The sequence below is a fragment of the Ahaetulla prasina genome, chromosome 3 (genome assembly GCF_028640845.1).
Source record: "Ahaetulla prasina isolate Xishuangbanna chromosome 3, ASM2864084v1, whole genome shotgun sequence".
Classification (NCBI taxonomy): Eukaryota; Metazoa; Chordata; class Lepidosauria; order Squamata; family Colubridae; genus Ahaetulla; species Ahaetulla prasina.
This window is the reverse complement of record NC_080541.1, coordinates 212,238,802-212,262,757: the sequence shown is the minus strand read 5'-3', so window position 1 is coordinate 212,262,757 and position 23,956 is coordinate 212,238,802. Positions and strand designations below refer to the sequence as shown.

The 23,956-nt window shown below is 41.0% G+C and overlaps 1 protein-coding gene and 1 long non-coding RNA gene across 2 annotated transcripts in view; one reads left to right on the top strand and one right to left on the bottom strand.

The window, feature by feature from the left end:
• Nucleotides 1-6,881, top strand: part of LOC131195650 (uncharacterized) — a 70,806-nt gene extending 63,925 nt beyond the window's left edge. Inside the window, exon 3 of the long non-coding RNA XR_009154521.1 lies at nt 6,831-6,881. This is a non-coding gene — a long non-coding RNA (uncharacterized LOC131195650). The remainder of the gene's footprint in view (nt 1-6,830) is intronic.
• Nucleotides 1-23,956, bottom strand: part of CIMIP1 (ciliary microtubule inner protein 1) — a 559,204-nt gene that overhangs the window by 511,272 nt on the left and 23,976 nt on the right. The window lies entirely within an intron of this gene.

The window sequence follows — 23,956 nt, the reverse complement described above, 5'->3', positions numbered from 1 at the left end:
TTTTATGTACGCTGAGAGCGTATGCGCCAAAGACAAATTCCTTGTGTGTCCAATCACACTTGGCCAATAAAGAATTCTATTCTATTCTATTCTATTCTATTCTATTCTATTCTATTCTATTCTATTCTATTCTGTGACTCTGTCATGGCTGTGTCTGTCAGATCCTCTATCGTGTTCTGCCATTCTGTTGGAAGAGTGGCGGGTGGGGGGAGGAAGGCTTGCTAGCATTTTTCCATATGCTTTTGCTTTTGCTGTAACTGCTTGGGAATTAGCAAGTGGGCTCCCTCCAGCCTGGTTCCAAGGCTGCCGTGCCCTGAAAGTGAACTGTTATCTACCTAGCACCTCAGCATTCTCAAAACAACCTTGCAGCACCATATGGGCTGCAAATGGACTGGTTGGGTGTGTGTGTGTTGGGTTTGGGGAAACAGAAGAATTTATTTGGGCTTAGCACAGGTTTTTCAGATTCCATCTGACTTTACTGCAACCACTTTTTCCAAGTAAAAGTTCTTTTGATTCAACTTAATGGAGTCCAGAGTTTTGCTTTCCTGAGGGATCAGCTGGGGCAAGTCCTTACAGTATCTTTTGCTAATCATGTGGCTGTTGCAGAGAAGAGCTGTGTGAGTCCAAAAAGAAAAGAAAAGAAAAGAAAAGAAAAGAAAAGAAAAGAAAAGAAAAGAAAAGAAAAGAAAAGAAAGACACGGCTGTCTTAAAAACCTGTAGACAAATATTACGTTTACAATCCCTGAAACTATAAGGCACTTTTCTGGAACTGAGTTCAAACTGCTACTATGAAATAATACTGGGCGACATTTTTTTTCAAACTTTTGCTTCCTGAAAAACCTTTGGTGATTATGATAGACCTCTTCATACTGAACACAAATGTACTTTCAGAATGACTGCAGGAATCTTGAGAAATATGAAAGTGACTTTCAATGACTATGGTGTATTTATTGCACAATGGTGCAGACATGTTGCTCGAGGGCCCAAAGTGTTTTGTTGGTGATTTTCATTGGTACCCAGTATCTGATGCATCTCGCTGCAGTGTCGTCAACCAGCTTTGATGGATTTCAGTTACCATTTTTCCATTGTGGCAAAGTTCTGGTTAAATCTTTCACCATGTTTGTCGCTGATTGCACCTAGAAGTCCAAATGTGAATGCAGAAAATGAATCTTCAGTGACATGTTGCATTTCATGGTCTTGAATGCTGTAAGAAGTTTGTCAACTAAATACAGTTTCGTGCTCTGTTGCAAATCCCAAGGTGCTTTCTGGTTGTTGCTAATCCCAAGGTGCAGTTAGAGGGCAGTACTGCAGGCTACTTCTGCTGACTGCCGGCTGACTGCAATTTGGCAGTTCAAATCTCACCAGGCTCAAGGTTGACTCACCTTTCCATCCTTCCAAGGTGGGTAAAACGAGGACCCAAATTGTTTGTTGGGAGGCAAAATGACTCTGTAAACCGCTTAGAGAGGGCTGGAAAGCACTGGCATGAGGTATATAAGCAGAGATGGGATTCAAATAATTTAACAACCGGTTCTCTGCCCTAATGACCAGCTGGGTAGGTGTGGCTCGGTGGTCATGTGACTGTGTGGGTGTGGCCAACTCAACATCACTCATGTTGATGGGCGCTTATTACAACGTAATAAGGGTTAAACCAGAGAGGCAGTTTCTGTAAGCAGGGCAATAAAGAATAGGCTAGAAATAACACCAGAATATTTCCTTCCTGCCTTCCTTACAGGATTAGCCCTGTAAAGTGGGGGGGAAAAATAAGATTTCTTCCCAACACCTGGTTCTCCTAACTGCTTAGAAAGTTAACAACCCGTTCTCCCAAATAGGTGCGAACTGGCTGAATCCCACCACTGTATATAAGTCTAAGTGCTATTGCTTTTTCAAAAATCAACTGGACTTTGTTTTTCCTTGAATAGTTTTTGCTTCTCATGCAAGAAGCTTCTTCAGGTCTATCAGAACCTGAGAATGAGGATGAGAAGTGAAAAATCTTCAAAGAAAAATAAAATCCAGTTGCCTTTTGAAAAAGCACCTTTGGGACAGCCATGACCTGGATGACTGAGAATCTCCATAGTTGCCAAGAAAATCTCAACAAAAAACTTGAATGCTTTCCAGGTGATCTTTTTTCTAGCCCCATTAACAGATCCTTGATCTGCTTTTCATTGATGGGGTATTTGATCTATGAACTCAAAAAATGCCTTCCTTAATCTAAACATCAGTTTAGATTAAACATCCAACACCAGTCTTGGAAACAACTATCTCAAATAATGAAAAACTTCACCTTCCTTCTTCACAAATTTTTTCATCAGTCCAAGTCTCATGTGAAATGGGGCCAAAAATATTTTTGTCGGGTGAACAAATGGTTCATGTGCCATGTTTTTCTGTCCTGGAATCAGTTTTGGGGGGACTGACCATTTCTTTTTACTTTAATGGGATTGTTTTGCATCGTTATCCCTTTCGCATATGTAAAACAATACTTGGTATATCCAAGCTGCATTCAAAGCAACAAATGTCTATGGAGAGTCTCAATCATCCAGGTCATGGTTGTCCCAAAGGGTTTTTTTCCCCAAAAAAAAGGCAACTGCAGTTGATTTTTTCTTTGAAAGCATTTTGCTTCTCATCAAAGAAGCTTCTTCAGTTCTGAACATCACAGTACATAGTACACAGTACATTTTGCTTAAAAGGTAAAGGTAAAGGTTCCCCTTGCACATATGTGCTAGTCGTTCCCTAGTCTAGGAGGCAGTGCTCATCTCTGTTTCTATGCCGAGGAGCTAGGGCTGTCCGAAGACGTCTACGTAGTCATGTGGCCGGCATGATTAAACACCAAAGGCACACAGAATGCTGTTACCTTCTCACCAAAGGTGGTCCCTATTTTTCTACTTGCATTTTTATGTGCTTTCGAACTGCTAGGTTGGCAGAAGCTGGGACAAGTAAGGGGAACTCACCCTGTTACGCGGCACTAGGGATTCGAACCGCCGAACCGCCGACCTTTTGATCGACAAGCTCAGCGTCTTAGCCACTGAGCCACTGCGTCCCCTCCATTTTGCTTACTAGTCACCAAAATCAGCTGGGGCATTCCTAAATGCAGCAAGTTGTTACTAGTTTTTCTATTCCAAGAGTTAAGTTACCCTAGTAAAAAAATGGATCTGAACAAAAAGCTGCCACTCATTGTTAGGACAGCAGGGACAGGAATCCGCCCACCCATTTTTAAAAGCCAAAAATAAAAATAAAAATAAAAATACCCCTTCCCTGTACAGCAAGGCACAATAGTGGGAGCAGACATGGATTGCCTTGCTTCTTTCTAGAGGTAGTGAAAAAGAGACTTAAGAAACTGTAGCGGAAGCCCATCTGAAGCAGAGGCTAAGCCATGGTGATTAAAAATACAAACATCTTGATAATGATGAGCAATTTAAAGATCAGTCCTCCCAGAGGTTCTGTCCAGATGACATTGTCAGCTATTCTATTCGGTATTGATTTCTCCTCTTTCGCTCATCCAGCTGCACTTGTTTCCGGCTTCTTTGCTTCTCTTTCTGTTAAGATAAAAATCTACCAATTTCTCAGTCAGAGAGAATCTGCCTGTAACCTTCCTTTGTGTTGCTGTCCTGCAGCAGAACCAGGAGTAATAAGATTCTGTGTGAGTACAAACAACTTGGATGAAGTCACCCAGCTTGAGATAAAACTGCTGCAGTGAAAATGCTGCGGTCAGCTAGTTGCCTTACTTTTCTGGCAGATTTGGATAGTGTTTGTCAAATTCTGATCTGAAGGTTGTTTGTCCTGAGTGACCATCACCTGCAGTCTCTTGGTCTTGGCTCCCTCCTTTTATCCTGAGGTCTCATTCATGTCTTTGGAATTATCAATTGAATAAATGAATAAAATGTATCCCTTTCCCCCTCTTTCCCCCTTTTAATTCTGAGCTCATCAGAAGAAACTCCAGCCTGGAAACAAGGAGGAACTTTTTGACAGTGAGAACTATTAAGCAGTGGGAACAACTTGCCTTCTGGGGTTTGGCAGGAGGTTGGTCTAGAAGAGGGGTCACCAACCTTTTGGACCTCAGGGACCACTAAAGTCATAATTTTAAATCCTGCAGATCACTAATATGATTTTTTTAAAAAAAAGATAAATAGTATTTAGTGCAGTAAAAAAAATGCAAATAATTTTTCTGCGGACCACCAACATTTTCTCATAGGCCACCAGTTGGTGACTACTGGTCTAGAAGACTTCTGAGAGAAGAGCTAACAAAGATGATCAGGGGACTGGAGGCTAAAGCATATAAAGAACAGTTGCTGGAACTGGCTGTGTCTAGTCTGATGAAAAGAAGGACTAGGGGAGACATGATAGCAGTCTTCCAATATCTCAGGGGCTGCCACAAAGAAGAGGGAATCAAGCTATTCTCCAAAGCCCCTGAGGACAGGACAAGAAGCAATGGGTGGAAACTAATCAAGGAGAGAAGCAACTTAGAACTAAGGAGAAATTTCCTGACACTTAAAACAATTAATCAGTGGAACAACTTGGCTTCGGAAGTTGTAAATGCCCCAAAACTGGAAGTTTCTAAGAAGAGATTGGATAACCATTTGTCTGAAGTGGTGTAGGGTTTCCCACCTAAGCAGGGGGTGGGACTAGAAGACCTCCAAGGTCCCTTCCAACTCTGTTATTTCTGTCCTATGATTTTATAATTCTATGAGCTGTGTGTATCCATTACTGGGTGTTTTCAAGAAAATATTGGACAACCATTTGTCAAAGATGCCTAGGGTAGGAAGTTGGAGTAGAAGACGCTAAGGTCCTTCCTATCCTTTGATTCTATGATTCTGGGTCTTTCCATGCAAATGAAAAATTGATTCATTTATAGGAACATACTATTGTTTGAATAACTCTGGGCCTGTGCCTTTCTTTTTAGTCTTCCACTCCATCCAATGTTACCCCAAGATTACAGTAGGTCAATAAATCCATCTCTGCTTAGAATAAGTTTAATGAGCAGTTTGACAAGAAACCAGAGCTTTTCAGTTTAGAACTGAATATATGAATCCCATTGCTGTCCAGTGGGGGGGAAATGAATATCTCTATTTGTTTACAAGAATAATATAACCAACATAATTAGTCTATTAAGCACCTCCGAAGGCGTGTAATGCATATAGAATGCGTCCTACCAAATGTCTGGACTGGATTTGAGTCTTATATAAGACGGGGGAGATTTTTGCTATGAAACCCATTGCAAGAAGAAAATATCAGGGCCTCTGGACTTAGTAGCAGGCCTATTTCATAAGCAGAAGGGATTTTTTAAATATATATATATATTGTGGGGGGGAGGGGAAATAGTCTCACTTGAGATCTTAGACCCTGAGTGAAACTGAAATCGAGATGGCATGTTTAAGGCAAAACTAATAAAGATGAAACCAGTTCCAGATACTGGTTGTAGGTTATAGCTATATTAAAAAGTACTCCAAAAGGTCATACTCAATATTGTAGTAATTCATGAAAAAATATGAATCTGAAGCCCTTCTTCTAGAAAGTGGTGTTAGAGATTACACAAGAAGTCAAAACTCGGCAAAGGAAGAAAAGTGAGGAGAATATTCGTCCCAAGGTATCATAATCATTTCCTCTGACATGAACTCCATGCAAAATGACTACTTTCTTTCTTGGACGTTTTCAAATAAACATAGTCTGCTTGCAAAATTATCAACAGGGTAATCTACTTTCCATCACAGTAAGGAGAATTCAAGCAACAAAATATCCCAGCATGTTCTCATCCCAGCAGTGAAGTCATCTTTAACCAGCCACTCATCTTTGCCCCCATGATACACACATTATACTCCATTATATACACTTATGCTTAAGCAAGTGAACTGAACGCTTAAGGACTGCATTCATTTGACTTTACTAAGCTTGGCGTGTTAGTTGTTTTGTGGGTGATCTGATGATTGAACCTACATAACTAGGTTACTTAGTGGTTCAGTATATTGCACAAAGGAACGCGGTGGCTCAGAGGCTAAAATGCTGAGCTTGTCGATCGAAAGGTTAGCGGTTCAGCGATTCGAATCCCTAGTGCCACGTAACGGAGTGAGTTCCCGTTACTTATCCCAGCTTCTGCCACCCTAGCAGTTCGAAAGCACGTAAAAAAAATGCAAGTAGAAAAAATAGGGACCACCCTTGGTGGGAAGGTAACAGCGTTCCGTGCGCCTTTGGTGTTTAGTCATGCCGGTCACATGACCACGGAGAGGTCTTCGGACAGCGCTGGCTCTTCTGCCTTGAAACGGAGATGAGCACCACCCCCTAGAGTCGGGAACGACTAGCACATACGTGCGAGGGGAACCTTTACCTTTACCTTTTATATTGCACAAACTGATAAAGTTAGATTAATTCACCATCAGGTTAATTTACTTGGGCAAATATCAACATTTTGTATGTTTGCCTCTCTGTCAATTTACCTAACCACAAAGTGAAAAGGAGCCATTTATGTGTATTGTCTTGTACCCCTTACACTTCCTTCTCCCAAATTCACACATAGATGATACTGAAGCTGCAGGAAGAACAGCAAAAATTGAAGCCTGCCTTGGTGCGATCGGCAAATTTTACTATCCTTAATATTAATCCTGGTAGGACGTTATGAAAACCAAAGTAAAATTGCATTTAACAACTTAATCTGTGTTGAGTGAATCAACTAACTTAAAAGACCATCCCACATAATTAAAGAAAGCCATACCTCTGAGATCAGTCTCAAATAATATGCCCCTTATCAGCTCTTCTTCCATCTACTTTTTAATATCCACATTTTGAAGCAACTGAAGTCATTTTGAAAATCACCCCAAAACCAGATAATTTCATTTCTGTCATAGAGGCAGTGGCTTCACTATTGGACCAGAAGGATATTAAGGAGTGAAACAAAGATGAATATATAAAGGTAGGTGACATTTTGATCTTGAGAATGACTCTACCTGGACAATTGCTGGATCTTTATAAATCACAAGCAAATTCCATGTGTGCTTTTTTTTCTTTTGGTCTAGATTTAGTGTATTTACTCTCTATTAATATATGAGTTAGTCAACGGTCCTACAAAGTTGCTTAAACAAAGAAATTGAAAATAATTATAGAAATCATTGAGAAGCTTATATTTTTTTAGCAAGCCAGAAAGAGATGCACAAATATAATTTCTCATTCTATTTTAAAAGGAAGGTAACTTTGGATAAAAAGGGACATGGTGATTCAGTGGCTAAGATGCTGAGCTTGGTGATCGAAAGGTTAGCAGTTCAGCAGTTCGAATCCCTAGTGCCGTGTAACGGAGTGAGCTCCCATTACTTGTTCCAGCTTCTGCCAACCTAGCAGTTTGAATGCACGTAAAAAATGCAAGTAGAAAAATAGGGGCCACCTTTGGTGGGAAAGTAAGAGTGTTCCGTGTGCCTTTGGTGTTTAGTCATGCCAGCCATATGACCACGGAGATGTCTTCGGACAGCACTGGCGATTCAGCTTTGAAATGGAGATGAGCACCGCCCCTAAATTGGGAACAACTAGCACATATGTGCAAGGGGAACCTTTATCTTAACCTTTAACTTTGGATAAAGAAACTAGGCATGGAAGAGAAATTCATTTTACCCACTTTGTATTTTAGAAATTCCATCAGCCTGAATTTTTATCCATTTTGCGTTTTCTAAATCTAAGTGTAAATGAGAATGTACTTGTCTACCAAAAACCATAATTTTCAAACCATTAAAATGTGGTTTATGATTTTTAAATATATGTAGATGAAGGGAAAATCCACACAAATGTGCACATTGTGTGAAAAGGCACATAGAAGGGAATCATACATTTAAAATGCATTGTTAAGAGGTAGAACTCCTTGCCAAGACATTCATGCCTTGGAAAATATATTCAAACATTCTGATGTCTCCTATCAAATCAGTCTCATGCAAGACATCATATTCCCTGAGACACTGTAGCAAAAGTTGGACATTGAAGAAGCAGGATATGGAAGAGTATTGATACTTTTGAACTTTGGTGGTGGAGAAGACTGCTGAGAATACTGTGAAGTGCCAAGAAAACAAACCAATGGATCATTGAATAAACCAACGCAGACCCCTCACTCAAGGCCCAAATAACCAGGATAAAATTATCCTACTTTTGACACATTATGAGAAGATACAGCTTTCTGGAGAAAATTACCATTTTTTTGGATATAAGACTCACCTTTCCCCCACCCCAAAAGTGGGTGAACATTTAGGTGAGTCTTATAGAATATAAAAATATGGGTCTTTTTGGTCTCCTGAACCTTCCGCATGCCATGTTTTCGCCCTCCCTGGCCCTCAGAAGCACTCTGCAGGCTAAAAATGGGTGCGTTTTTGGCTAAAATGGGCCTGTTTTGGGCAAAAACGGGCCGTGTGGAGCCCGAAAACTATTTTTTTCTTGTTTCCGTCCTATAAATGTAGGTGCATCTTATAGGCCGGTGCATCCTATAGTCCAAAAAATACGGTATATTGCCAGAAAAGATAGAAGGAAAGAGGAGAACCAGCACATGGATGGACTCTGGTACAGTGAGAATGGATGCACAATTAGAACACATAAAAGACTTGAAAGTTAGGTATAGATGGTGTTTGAGAAAATAACTTGATGGCAAATAATCACTCATATTTAATTATAATTAAATTAAACTAAGTTTTGTTTTCATCAGGTCTATGCTCATTTCCTCACACTGCCATGTACTTATAGCCCTGTCAAAAACCAAGTGAATTCACCAGCTCAAATGTCTTGAAAATGTTGTTTTAGATCAGGGCTGTCAAACTCCCAGCCTGTGGGCCAGATGTGTCACAGGCTGGCCACATCCATGCCCTGTGTAAGGTAAAGGTAAAAGTTCCCCTCGCACATATGTACTAGTCATTCTGGGCTCTAAGGGGTGGTGCTCTTCTCTGTTTCAAAGCAAAGAGCCAGCGCTGTCCCAAGGCGTCTCCATGGTCATGTGGCCAGCATGACTAAACATCAAAGGCGCACAGAACACTGTTACCTTCCCACCAAAAGTGGTTCCTGTTTTTCTACTTGCATTTTTTACGTGCTTTCGAACTGCTGGGTTGACTGAAGCTGGGACAAGTAACGGGAGCACACCCCATTACGCGGCACTAGGGATTCAAACCACTGAACTGCCGACCTTTCGATCGACAAGCTCAGCATCTTATCCACTGAGCCACCACATCCCAGTGTAGCAAAGAGGAAACAAGTCCCGATACATCATGTGACGCCGCCATGATGACATCGGTTTGACAGCCCTGTGTTAGATGATCCAAAAGCTGATCTGACATAAGCCAGTTTTCTATCTCCAGCTGCAGATTCTTGGTAGACCTATTAATGGGTCTATTTTGAGAAATCACACTAGCAGATGACAAAAACATATGTGTGCAAGGACAGGACATGAACTTTCCAAGACAAGGGAAAACATGCTTGCCTCTTCCGCTACTAAGAGCTAGGAGTTTAATGCACCCAAATCTTGAATGATAGTTCAGGTGTCTATCATATTTTTCCTTCCTAAGGCTATCTGGTTTCCTGTTGGGAACCCAACCAAGGATGTCTGTTCTGCTAAATTCATCTTGGCTCAGATTTTGAAACACTTCCTGGCTACACTTTCCTGCATTTCATCCAACGATTAAACAAGACCTTGCTTTCTACAGGATATAGCTTCAGCCCTGCTAAGCAAGAGAAAAATTGAAATCGTGTCAACACACTGAGAAATTTAAAAAGTCACTTTCAGGAGTGTTTGGTGGGGAACAATTCAGAGCTTTGCATTTAATTACTGCCCCAGGACTTTCAAAATATATAATTTCCTCCCCCCTCCAACACACCTCCTCATTTGAAATGTAAACTGAGCCTTTTCCTATGAGATAAAGAAATCAATCTGAATGTATCGAAGCTTTCTCTCGTTTTCTTTTTTTCTTTCTTCTATCCCTTCTCATTTGGCAGTTTGGTCCTTTAATTATGATGATAAATCTCTAGCATTTGGCAGCAGAACAAAGAACTATATTCTTGCATGCCTTTGTTCCTGGGAAAAAAAGGAGAGATTAGAAAGAGGGGAGGAAAGGGACACCTTCAAAAAAAGAAACTCCTATATGTATTTGCAATGATTGCCATAATTCACTGACTGAGGTCCATGGGAAAGAAATTGGTCAGTAATGGCCAAGCTCCTTGTTTCTATGAATGAAGGCCAGGGATAGGCTTCAAAAATTTTAGCAAGGAGTTCTCTGCCCAGTTGCTGGATGGGCGTGGCCATGGTGGGCGTGGCCTAGTCAGCCTCCTGCACCACATTTTTGCCCTCCCCAGGCTCTGGAGGCTTTCCTTGAGCCTCCAGGAGGGTGAAAACAGGCTCCCCAGGCTCCAGAGCCCTCTGGAGGCCAGAAACAGGCCCATTTCCAGCCTTCCTGAACTTCTGGCAGGCCCGTTTTTCGCCTTCCCTGAGCCTCCGCGCACACCCTGCACTTACTGCATCCAAAATGGGCCGCGTGGGGACTCCTGGGAGGGGCAGGGTGAGGTAGATTAGGCCAGCCAGGAGTGGGATTTGGGGGTTCTCCAAGCTGCACAGAATCTTAGCTTCTCCCAAACCTCTGCGAACCCCCAGCAGCCCACCCCTGGTGAAGGCCCTCTGAAGGGCTTCCTAACATCCCATTTGCCCAGCTAACAAAGCACATGAAATAATTTCAACATTTTGAATGGCTAGTTTTGTCTGAAATGGCACAAAGGCATGTAGACCCAAGTTTATATTGTAGAAATAAGAAATTCTTTTGCTTTCTTTCTTCAACACCCCCTTACTTTATGCCTCTTCTTAAAGAGACTCCGTCCCCCCACCCCCCCAAAAAAAGAAATTAACAATGTAAGCTCATCCCCTCTTCTGGTGATCTCACAGTGCTACTGCCTGATTTCGCGTGATCTTTGGAGCATGGGGCAGATTGTGGCTTTGATACATTCTTCAACCATCATTATTCAGGATTCTCCAAAAGGTCAGATTCTATCCATATCCTATAGGTTTCTTCCTGTGGGTACGAATGCCTTCTTCTTTCCTGCTAGCACTTTTTTCTTTTTTGCATAGAAAACAAATGTTGTGTGGATCACAGGATGTTGAGGAACATTTTAACTGTATCACTTTAAGATATGAACAGGGGGTTAGTGGAGCTCATTTGATATTTGGTGAACACTTTAGGGACTGGGTACTTTAGCAAGCATAGCCATTTGCAAGCTGGCCATCATGAAGCATGTAACAAGGTTTAAAGCATCAGTTTTGCATAAGACTACTTGTCACCTCCTCCAGCAAGACATTCCTGATTTTCCTTGCCTAATTTGCCTTTTTACTGGGCAGGTGAACTGTTGTGACCCAGGCAAACAAACAATTTTTATTCAAACAGCTGAGAATTACTTCATTCTCAGCGTAGTTCAACTAAATTAAAGCAAATTCCTCCCAACACAATTCCTCAGTCCTATCATCAACCTTGGTCCAATTAGGCAAACTGCCAAAGGCCTTTCTTGGCAAAAATTCAGAAGACGCCGATACAAAATAAATGCAACAAGACGAAGCTATCAATGTTGTTTTCCGGCAAATGCCATTGCTGGTCTTTTAAGCCTTATGGGAGGGGCCAATCATCTCTTGGCCCTACTCCCAAGTTGTCCTTTTTGCTTGAGCTGCCCTTGCCCCTTCTAGCAGCTCTTCTCATGTGTGCATTAGGAACAGGCTCCTCCTGTTCCTCTGCATCACTACTGTCAGTTTCTGGAGGCTCTGGAGTTTTCACCTCACTCCCCGATGGCCCTGGCCCCACCTCAGCCCTAGAGCCTTCATCCGGGCCTTCCCCAGCCTCCAGGACTGGCCCACGCTCTTCCTCAGCCTCATCGCTGTCCGACTCCATTGCCAGCTCTGTAGGCTGCTGGAGGACTACAACATGAGCGCACTTCCAAGCAAAGTTCTGCAGTGCAACTATTCATGAGGTTTATTTTCTAAGAAATGGGTTTTTGGAGGCTATTTGAGATACTGATATGTTCATGGAAGTTAAGGTAACACTCAAGGCAGGTGCAATCTTTTGCAATGTGTGATCTGGGATGCCAGTGTACTTGCAGATGCTTTCAATGGCACTCACCAAGTTGTAAACTTTGCAGTGGGCTCCAAGGAGCCATTGGAGGTGTCTGCGATACATTTGCCCCAAAGTACCTTATTGGGGTATCCCAAAATTAAGAAAGCAGATTACAGTCATGAGAAATGAACTTTTCTGAAAGGGAGAAATTATGACTATTATGTGGCAGAAGATAACTGATGGATAGGAGTTTCCCCCACACACACATTTTTGAACCATCCATCTATCTCAAATGATGTTCCTAGGTCAAGCAGAAGCGACAAGTGTGTACATAACTGAAGATGGCAAACTGGGAGAAGGAGACAGCAGAGAAACAAGGTTAACCTTGCCACCTTGTTTTCAAATCCACTCCCCCGTCAAAAGACAAGGTGGCAACTTAAAAAAATAGAAAGAGAAGGAATCAGGATTTAGCTCCTAAAGCGATATAATCAAGATGAAAACATGGGGGATGCACATTCTCAAAAGGATATTTGAAGAATGGTTATTAGGTGATGTAACTGTGTTTGGATGTATGATCTCTTCAGGAGAAGGTGGACTCATTCCATATGGGTAGAATGGGTGGAAACTAATCAAGGAGAGAAGCAACTTGGAAATAAGGAGAAATTTCCTGACAGTTAGAACAATTAATCAGTGGAACAACTTGCTTCCAGAAGTTGTGAATGCTCCAACACTGGAAGTTTTTAAGAAGATGATGGATAACCTTTTGTCTGAAGTGGTGTAGGGTTTCCTGCCTAAGCAGGGGACTGGACTAGAACAGTGGTCACCAACTGATGGTCTGTGGACCACTAGTGGTCCACGAGAAAATTTTGGTGGTCCACAGAAAAATTATTTGCATTTTTTTATATTGCACTAAATCAGGGGTCCTCAAATTACGGCCCCTGGGACGGATACTTGCAATGAATGTTTGTATTGCTGCAGAGAGTCTCCCCCTTTGGGGTCTTTTTGTGCAGATCAGAGTGGGGAAGAAATTCCAACTTGTGGTCTGCTTCAGCCTCCTGGTGTTGGGCTTTGAGTTAAGGCTAAAGGAAAGTGCTGCTGGTGGTGAAGAGTTGGAGGCCCTCGTTCCAGTGGGACTGTATCATGGCCTGGAATTGGCTGACTATCTCAGCCCACTGAACCTCCAAGTGCCGGTACTTGGCCTTGCACTCCTGCAGGTCTTCCCTCTGCTTGAAAAGCCTATGCTCATAGTCCTCAGTGAGGTGCTTCTGCTGAGCCTCCTTCTCGGTCAGATCCAATTTGAACTGAGCCAGCTGTTTTGCTAACTCTTTCCCATGGTGGCTGCTTAACTCCAACAACTGCTTCCTGTTGGGGCCCTAAAGAGCCTGGGTGGGCAGGCGAGGAGTGGGGGAGGAGAGGAGGGGCGAGTAGAGGCTGGCGAGGCACCTCTTGACATGAGTGACATTGAGTTGGCCACGCCCACCCAGTCACATGACCACCTAGCTAGGCCCACCCAGCTGGTCATTAGGCAAATCATATTAGTGATCCACGGAAGTTAAAATTCTGAATTGAGTGGTCCCTGAGGTCCGAAAGGTTGGTGACCCTAGAAGATCTCCATGGTCCCTTCCAACTCTGTTATTCTATTCTGTTCTGCTCTGCTCTGCTCTGTTCTATTTAATTATAGGAATGGAGTCACACCTTTTCAGTGAGCGTGGTTTGCTTTTAAAGCACTTGAATACATGATGTGTCTTTTTAAATATCTTAACCTAAAGTAACTGTTGGATGAAGTTCATGAGTTACACACAACTCCAAGAATGCTCTGTTATTCTTCCCTCTATTGTGGAACATTATTAATGTTCCTTCAAGATATTTTTATGTGTTGTGCATTCCTTCTTTATTTTCTCTCATATTCTGGACATACAGTGTTTATATTCATGACCAACAAAATGTCCTTTTTCCCGAGCTGATGGTGACGATGGCACATATTGAAACACAGTTTGTGGACTTCAATGAATATAAGTCTTCTTTGTGATTCATAGTTGCATAAGAGTCTTAGTTAAAAAGCCATATCTACAGGAGTGGCCAAAATTGTGGAAACCTTTCGGGAAAAGTGTATTTTTGAGGTTTGATAGCTAATAACACCTTTTTTGGGGGGAATTTCAAGATAATCATATTCCACTGCTGGAATGGCCTGGGACTAGACCGGACCTAAACCCAATTGAAAATCTATGGAGCCAATTAAAGGAACTTGTTAGTCCGAAGCGACCCAGCAATAAAACCCAGTTAATAGAAGCAATCATTCAATCTTGGTTTCACATTATAACAGCTGCAGAACTAAAAGACTTGGTTCACTCCATGGGAAGATGTTGTAAGGCCATAATTCATGCTAAAGGTTACCCAACTAAGTATTAACTGACATGGTGATAATTTTTGTATATCTCGTTTTTTTCTACGTGTTTCACTTTTCTTCTTTATACTGTAACTGCTATTCTAATAGCAGATCCTTCATAAAAGTTATTGCATTACATTCTTGATTAAATTATTTTTCCATTGATATATAATTTTATGGTACTACTCCACACACAAAAAAAGTGGTGTTATTAGGTACTTTTAGAAAATACACTTTTCCCCAAAAGGTTTCCACAATTTTGGCCACTACTATAGAGGATGTGGTTCACACAATATATTTACCCACATAAGTGACAAACCTAAGGGCTCAGTTTGCACAATATGACATTGCACACATGTCTGTGGGGTGGGGTGAGGGGGAGGGAACCAAGGCATGAAAGCAGTGTCCCGCTAATGGCTGCAGGCCCTACCCATTTTGTACATATGTATATCATGATGACCCATGTATGCATGAAAGACGTGGCCCTTGTGACACAATACAGTAGAACAATGCTGCTTTTGTCATTTCGAAAATGATCCTGTAGCTATCTTTGATGCTAGACCTGCTTAATTTTCACCTTGGATAATTTGTGAGGAGTTGGTATGCTATGTAAATCCAGGCCAGTTGGTCAGTTTATAGTTGAATGAATGATGTAATCCCAATATTTTGTTAACTCTGTTGTGTTTGACTCTCAGGCTAAATCTGATCAGCCATTAACTCAGTCAAGTTTCTTAGAGACAGTTCTGACAATTAACAATCATACTAACTGGATCAGAGTCACAACTTTAGGACGCTGCTCCCTTCCTCCAGGATGTGCCTTTCTCTGGACAGTACTAATAAGACTTCTTTTTGTTTTTAGAGGACTAGGTAATGCAAATGAGTCTTGATATTCCTCCAACACACGAGACAATTTGGAGTTGTTTAGCCCTGTGCTGCTGTCCTTAGGCAAAGCAAGAGGAGGCCAATAATGATGACTTGCTGAAAAAAAATGCAGATACCTAAGATAAAGAAAGAATTAAAAAACATAACCCTGCATTGATTCTATTTGGCGCAATATGGGACAGAGAGAAACTTGGATAGACCGTTGAGATTCTGTCATTCTCCTTTATTGCAATAAAGAGCACGCCTGGAGTCCCTGCCATGCCTCTTTGTCCTGGTCTACTTGAAGGCCTAAGGGACGTGGTAGTTCAGTGGCTAAGACGCTGAGCTTGTCGATCGCAAGGTCTGCAGTTCAGCGGTTCGAATCCCTAGTGCCGCGTAATGGGGTGAGCTCCCATTACTTGTCCCAGCTTCTGCCAACCTAGCAGTTCAAAAGCACGTAAAAAATGCAAGGTAACAGCGTTCCTTGTGCCTTTGGTGTTTAGTCATGTCGGCCACATGACCATGGAGACGTCTTCAGGCAGCGCTGGCTCTTTGGCTTTGAAATCGAGATGAGCACCACCCACTAGAATCAGGAACAACTAGCACGTATGTGCGAGGGGAACCTTTACCTTTACTTGAAGGCCATCTGTTTTGGTCATCTGATCCCTTTCTGGTGCTCCCACACTGCTCAGACCTCTTTTTACCCTGGTTAAGGTGTCCCAGGAACAGTTCTTGCATCTGCAGCAACAAACATTGGTTTCAGAATGATGGGTACATTGGAGCAATGTATTGCGTAATTGTAAAGATATGTGGGAATGACCTGGGGAGATGAGGGGGAAAGCAATGCTGCCTAGGGAACAATCAGATAAGAGAGGACACAGCCTGCGGTTGCCTAATGGGCAGAGAAAGAAGCTGAGAAAGGAAACACCTTAACTTCTCAGGCTATAAAAGGAAAGGTGGGAGGTTTGTACTATCCTCTTGCAAGACTGATGTCAGCTTTTCCCAGGAAAACCAGACAGGAAACATAACCAGATGAGGTCATTCTACTTTACCTGTAAGGCTTCATTAACTGAATCAAAGACCTAGTAGCACAAATTCTGAGTTTGTTTCTCTGTCCATTATGCAGCTGTGAGCTCTGCCCTATCTTATCTGGTTGTTCTCTAAGTAACGTGCCTACCCCACTCCACCTTCCAAGGTCATTCCCACATACCATTAAGGCAATGAGTGTTAAAATTTAATTGAGCAATACATGTCAAAGGGATGGGCTTTGATTGTTCAGTCCTGCCTACCATTTTGAAGCCAGTGATCATCACTGTAGATCTCTCTCATCTTTTTGTTTGTTTGTTTCAATTGAACACTGGATTTTGCCCTTTGAATTAAATCACTGTTATTTTTAACAATGGTATTTGCAAGTACTGCTAGTGAAAAATCTAGCTGTTCAGTTATCTGGGCAAACTATAACAGAATAATAGAATTGGAAGTGACCTTGGAGGTCTATTAGTCCAACCCTCTGCTCAAGCAGAAGTCCTTATCTTATTCCAGACAAGTGGCTGTCCAGTCTCTTTTTAAAAATGTCCAGTCAACACTGCTGGAGCATCCACAACTTCTGGAGGAAAGTCGTTCCACTGATTAATTGTTCTAACTGTCAGGAAATTTCTCCTTAGTTCTAAGTTACTTCTTTATTTATTTATTTATTTTATTTTATTTATTTATTTTGTCACAACAATATATATAAGTATCATACAGAAAAGATTATATAGTGTATAAACATATATAAGAGTAAATATTAGGAGGAATAAGCATATATATATATATAAGAAGGAGAAAAAGAAAAAAACAATAGGACAGGAACGGTAGGCACGTTTGAGCTCTTATGCACGCCCCTTATGGTCCTCTTAGGAATGGGGTGAGATCAATAGTAGACAGTTTTTGGTTAAAGCTTTTGGGATTATGGGAAGAGATCACAGTGTCAGGTAAAGTATTCCAAGCACTGATGATTCTGTTACAGAAGTCATATTTTCTGCAGTCTAGATTAAAGCGGTTAACATTAAGTTTAAATCTATTGGTTGCTCTTGTATTATTGCAATTAAAGCTGAAATAGTTTTTAACAGGAAGGACATTACAGTAGATGATTCTATGAGTTAAACTTAGGTCTTGTCGAAGGCGACGGAGTTCCAAGTTTTCTAAGCCTAGAATTTCAAGTCTGGTGGGATAAGGTATTTTGTTGTTTTCAGAGGAATGAAGAACTCGTCTTGTAAAATATTTCTGGAAATATTTTACAATGTGTGGAAACTAATCCTTAATCCTTATCCCACCATCCTTGATTAGTTTCCACCCATTGCTTCTTGTCCTGCTTTCAGGTGCTTTGGAGAATAGTTTGACTGCCCTCTTCTTTGTGGCAGCCCCTGAGATATTGGAACACTGCTATCATGTCACCTCTAGTCCTTCTTTCCATTAAACTAGACATACCAATTCCTGCAACCACTCTTTTATCCGCTGTTAGACCCCTTGCAATTTGCATACCGAGCAAATAGATCAACAGATGATGCTGTTAATATGGCTCTGCACTACATCCTACAACATCTTGAGTCTCCAAAGACCTATGCAAGGGTCCTTTTTGTAGACTTTAGTTCAGCATTCAATACCATCATTCCAGACATTCTTCTAACTAAGCTAAACCAGCTACAGGTACCGGAACAGGCTTGTAAGTGGATCACAAGCTTCCTAACAAACAGGAAGCAGCAGGTGAAGCTAAGCAAGATCACATCAAATACCTGTACAATTAGCACAGGGGCCCCCCAAGGCTGTGTGCTCTCCCCACTTCTCTTCTCTCTGTATACCAATGACTGCATCTCCAATGATCCATCTGTTAAGCTACTGAAGTTTGCAGATGACACAACAGTGATTGGTCTCATTCGAGACAATGACGAATCCGCATATAGACGAGAGGTCGAACGACTAGCCTTGTGGTGCAACCAAAACAATCTGGAACTGAACACACTCAAAACCGTAGAAATGGTGGTAGACTTTAGGAGAAACCCTTCCATACTTCCACCTCTCACAATACTTGACAACACAGTATCAACAGTAGAAACCTTCAAATTTCTGGGTTCTATCATATCGCAAGATCTCAAATGGACAGCTAACATCAAAACATCATTAAAAAGGACAACAAAGAATGTTCTTTCTGCGCCAACTCAGTAAGCTCAAACTGCCCAAGGAGCTGCTGATCCAATTCTACAGAGGAATTATTGAGTCTGTCATTTGCACCTCTATAACTGTCTGGTTCGGTTCTGCAACCCAACAAGAAAAACACAGACTTCAGAGGATAATTAGAACTGCAGAAAAAATAATTGCTACCAACCTGCCTTCCATTGAGGACCTGTATACTGCACGAATCAAGAAGAGGGCCGTGAAAATATTTGCAGATCCCTCGCATCCTGGACATAAACTGTTTCAACTCCTACCCTCAAAACGACGCTATAGAGCACTGCACACCAGAACAACTAGACACAAGAACAGTTTTTTCCCGAAGGCCATCACTCTGCTAAACAAATAATTCCCTCAACACTGTCAGACTATTTACTGAATCTGCACTACTATTAATCGTTTCATAGTTCCCATCACCAATCTCTTTCCACTTATGACTGTATGACTATAACTTGTTGCTGGCAATCCTTATGATTTATATTGATATATTGATCATCAATTGTGTTGTAAATGTTGTACCTTGATGAACGTATCTTTTCTTTTATGTACACTGAGAGCATATGCACCAAGACAAATTCCTTGTGTGTCCAATCACACTTGGCCAATAAAAATTCTATTCTATTCTATTCTATTCTATTTATGTTTTATCCTCCAGTGTCCTAAACTTCTTTGTTGAGTCTTCTCTGCTCTCTTTCAAGAGTCTCAACATCTAGTAAGTTGCTTCAACTATTAGTCAGATAGATTTAGAAGCATTTCTTCACCAAGCTCATCTGTGAGCATCAGTCATTAGCAGTTTATTTGGAAAACTTTAATCCGCTAAACTTATTTTATTCATTTCTCAAGATCTTGGCAAATTTCTTCGAGGTCAAGCTTTAATTGGTTTCATAAATATATGCAGGAAACTACAGGAAAACGTTTAACAATTCTCAAATAAGTTTCTCAAATGAAAATATCAGTAAGATGTCCATAAAGCTTTTTTTAATAAAAAAATTTTATTTTATAGACAAACATACATTTAAAGCATAAGCAATTCCTTCCGTGTGACGTCTTGGTGTTTTCTTCCTGGCTCCATTATTTTATTGTTTCTTCTTTCTTCACTTCAATTTGAACTATTACCATTTTTCCACAAATAAATTATTGTCGTTTCACATAATTATCCATTGCTTATCTGTACCTTTCTTCTAACCAATGGTAAAATTTATCCCACATCTTAAAATATTCTGAATCCCCTCTTTCTTTAATCATCAAGGTTTATCTATTCATTTCTGCACAATCTAAAATTTTTCTAATAATTTCTCCTTCCAGAGGTATTTTCTCTGCTTTCCAATTTTGTGCAAAAATTATTCTTGCTGCTGTAATTACATGTATAATCAAATAAATATGTCCATGAATGTCGTGTCCCACTCCTCCTCTGATGGCCGGGTTGGGGAAGTCCGTATCAAGCGTGCCTCTGCAGCTCTGCCAAAGTCCTATCAGAGTCCTCAGGGCAGGCAGGAATCCAAGGTGTGACTTCAGCAATCCAGATTAGACTTTGCCTGACTCAGAGAATCAGAAAGCAGATCCTTTATATAGGCCATGGGGTGTGGCTCCATGACTCAGCACTTATCCAGGCCTGCCCCTCCCTTCCTTTTGCTGACTTCGCCTCTCCATTCTCCGGAAGTGTGGATCTCTCCAGCCTCCAGCTGTTGGTAATTCCAGCCCAGCTGTTGGTAATTCCAGCTCGTGACTGGCTTCATATTCCTCAGGCTCACATGCTGTGGGGGAGGGGCCCAGCTGTTCCATTTGTCCGGGCATGGTGCCAGGACTGGGGGCTGGAGGCATGCCAGGACATTCTTCTGTACTATCAGTGTCTGGCAGGAGATGAGAGGGGCCCAGCTGCGGCGAGAGGGGCGAGCGAGGCACAACAATGAAGCTTATCGAACCATGTTGTTGATTCCTCAACCTTCTTTGGCTGTCTTGACAAAGCCTCTTCCTTTTCTTCATAATCCATGCACAAGCACCAATGATAGCTCCAGCTTCACTATAGGAAGAAATGCCATCCTCTTTATTACCCTTTATGTAAGGACATCATACCTGTGTTGCAAAAAGTTGGACCTAAAGAACAGCAAAGACAGTTTGCTCTATCTCCTTGGTGCCATCAACCTGTTGTCCAGATTTTTACAGACCCTTCAAATTATCTGAAATCCTCCAGCAAAGAGGGGTCCATCATGTCCTAGGCAGTCTATTCCTCTACTTGACACTTTCTATGAAGTGTGTAAGAAATTGCTCCTAATATGCAGTCTGAAGCTCCTTACTTTTAATTTGTCTACTGTTATAACAGATGTGTCAATCCCTTCTTCCATGTGGCATCTCTTTAGATATCCTGCTCGTATCTTCTCCACTCAGTCTTTTCTTTTACAAGCAAAACTTGTCCATCTTGTCCTGTTTTAGAATAGAATAGAATAGAATAGAATATTTTTTTTTTATTGGCCAAGTGTGATTGGACACACAAGTAATTAGTCTTGGTGCATATGCTCTCAGTGTACATAAAAGAAAAGATACCTTCATCAAGAATTCTAAGGTACAACACTTAATGATAATCATAGGGTACAATTAAGCAATCAGGAACCAATCAATATCAATATAAATTGTAAGGATAAAAGCAACAAAGTTACAGTCATACAGTCATAAGTGGAAGGAGATGGGTGATGGGAACAATGAGAAGATTAACATAACATAACATAATAACAGAGTTGGAAGGGACCTTGGAGGTCTTCTAGTCCAACCCCTTGCCCAGGCAGGAAACCCTATACCACTTCAGACAAATGGCTATCCAACAGTAGTAGTAATAGTAGTGCAGACTTAGTTTCGGGAAGAAACTGTTCTTGTGTCTAGTTGTTCCAGTGTGCAGTGCTCTATGGTGTAGTTTTGAGGGTAGGAGATGAAAAAAATTGTCTCCAGGATGTGAGGGGTCTGTAAATATTTTCATAGCCCTCTTCTTGATTCGTGCAGTATACAAGTCCTCAATGGAAAGCAGGTTGGTAGCAATTGTTTTTTCTGCAGTTTTCCAATGTAAATAGGAAAGATTTGGTAGATCAGTTCCCTGGCTAAAATCAGAGAGATAGTAGACTTTTGAAATTAGATTGGCTTGAAAAATAAACAATTCATTTAAGACTAAAGAGAAAATAGCTTGGGAAATTCTTAAACTGAGGCAATTAAGAATGGGCTAATCTCAACCATGGCAGTTTGCTTTGACCGACAGAAAAATGATTTACTTGTAGAGACACTGATCCATGTCTTCTACATATTTGAGTTTTGGATTGAATTGTCTTCTTTGGAACAGCAGTCACCAATTTCCTCTTTTCTTGGAAACTGATGTTTTTTCATCTGGGCAATAATTCACATTTCTTATTTGCAACAGTTGACAGAAACAAGAATATTCATGACTTTTTGGACATTTTGCTGAGAAAAAAGTCAGCCTTTTGAATGTCTCCAATGCAGGAAAATAATGCTTCATAGAATTTAAGTACATCTGACACCCCCCCCCCCCACAATGATATAGAAGACAATAGACAGTCTATACTAAAATATTAAATGTGCTAAGAAGCAATTAAAAACAAACCAGCTTGGTCTAGTGGCAATAGGATAAAAGCCAGGAGATTGTGAGTTCTAGTCCTACTTTAGGCATGAAAACCAACTGGATGATTTTGGGCTAGTGCCTCTCTCTCAGCCCAACCCACCTCACAGGGTTGTTGTTATGGGGAGAAATAGGAAGAGGAAGAAATATTGTTTGTGTTCACCATCTTGAATTATTTATAAAAATAGTGGAGGCAGGAAATAAATAAACAAACAGCCAAAGCCTGAATTAAATGTGCTCTTTATGTAGAATTATACTGGAATGGGAAATTTAGGGAAGATAGTCTGGAAGAGAGAGGTAACAAAGAATTACCTCTTTGTTACAAAGAGGGCCGTGAAAATATTTACAGATCCCTCACATCCAGGACATAAACTGTTTCAACTCCTACCTTCAAAACGACACTATAAAGCACTGCACACCAGAACAACTAGACACAAGAACAGTTTTTTCCCGAAGGCCATCACTCTGCTAAACGAATAATTCCCTCAACATTGTCAAACTATTTACTAAATCTGCACTACTATTAATCTTCTCATAGTTCCCATCACCAATCTCTTTCCACTTATGACTGTATGACTGTAACTTTGTTGCTGGCAATCCTTATGATTTATATTGATATATTGACCATCAATTGTGTTGTAAATGTTGTACCTTGATGAACGTATCTTTTCTTTTATGTACACTGAGAGCATATGCACCAAGACAAATTCCTTGTGTGTCCAATCACACTTGGCCAATAAAAAAATTCTATTCTATTCTATTCTATTCTATTCTATTCTATTCTATTCTATTCTAATGTAACCAGGGATGAAATGCTCCCGGATCGGACCGAATCATGTGATCTAGTAGCGATCGTGGCCGGTAGTTCGATGATCCGGTAGTGATGGCAGAGCAAAGCTCTACCCACCCACATAGGTGTCATTACTTCCTGGTTTTAACCTTCTGCATTTTTTACCTTCTGCATATGCACAGGCATGTGCACTTCCAGACCGGTAAGGAAGGTAAGTAGATTTCACCCCTGAATGTAACCAATACTCTATAACAGGGGTCTCCAACCTTGGCAATTTTAAGACTTGTGGACTTCAACTCCCAGAATACTTTGCTGGCTGAGGAATTCTGGGAGTTGGAGTCCACAAGTCTTAAAGTTCCCAAGGTTGGAGACCCCTGCTCTATAAGAAGCTCTTATGCAAAGCTGAATGTTCATTTAAAAGGGGTTCATTATAATATGATGATGCAATGTGGAACAGTTGTGTTTAGACACACCAAGTCAAGACTTTTTTTTCTGATCCTGGGGACATGTTAAAATAGTTGTTAGGGCCTTTCAGGATTTGCACCTAAGAACAACACAGATACTGTATATCCTGGCATTTTTGTTTGTTTGTTTTTGCTATGTCTCCTGCTTTTATCACCTCCCTAACCCAGGACAACTGAGACAGAAGTCATTTTTAGGGGCACTGTAGAAGAGAGCCATAATAACTAGTTATGAAACTGAACTGAACCATACTTGAGGACATACAACGTTTCAACAAGAATGGTGAGAAACAATAGTAGTCTGAAAAGCTGGGAATTTTAGCAGGGGGACTTAAACATTACATTTGCAATCTAGCATCAGTAGCGGGAATATTCCAGGCTGGACAAGAAGATACATTTGGGACCACTTGTCTTTCTCTTGTTTATTTATCATTTTTATTATCATAATTTCTGTAGTATCCTTCATCAAAAACAATTTATGGGTGGTTGCTGTCTTTCAGCTACAAAATCTATCTTCAGGTTCTACTAAGACATCTGTAGCACACAGCAAATGATGCTCTTTCATGTCTTTCTACCTATTCTCCAGACAGTCTCCAGACATTTAGCAAA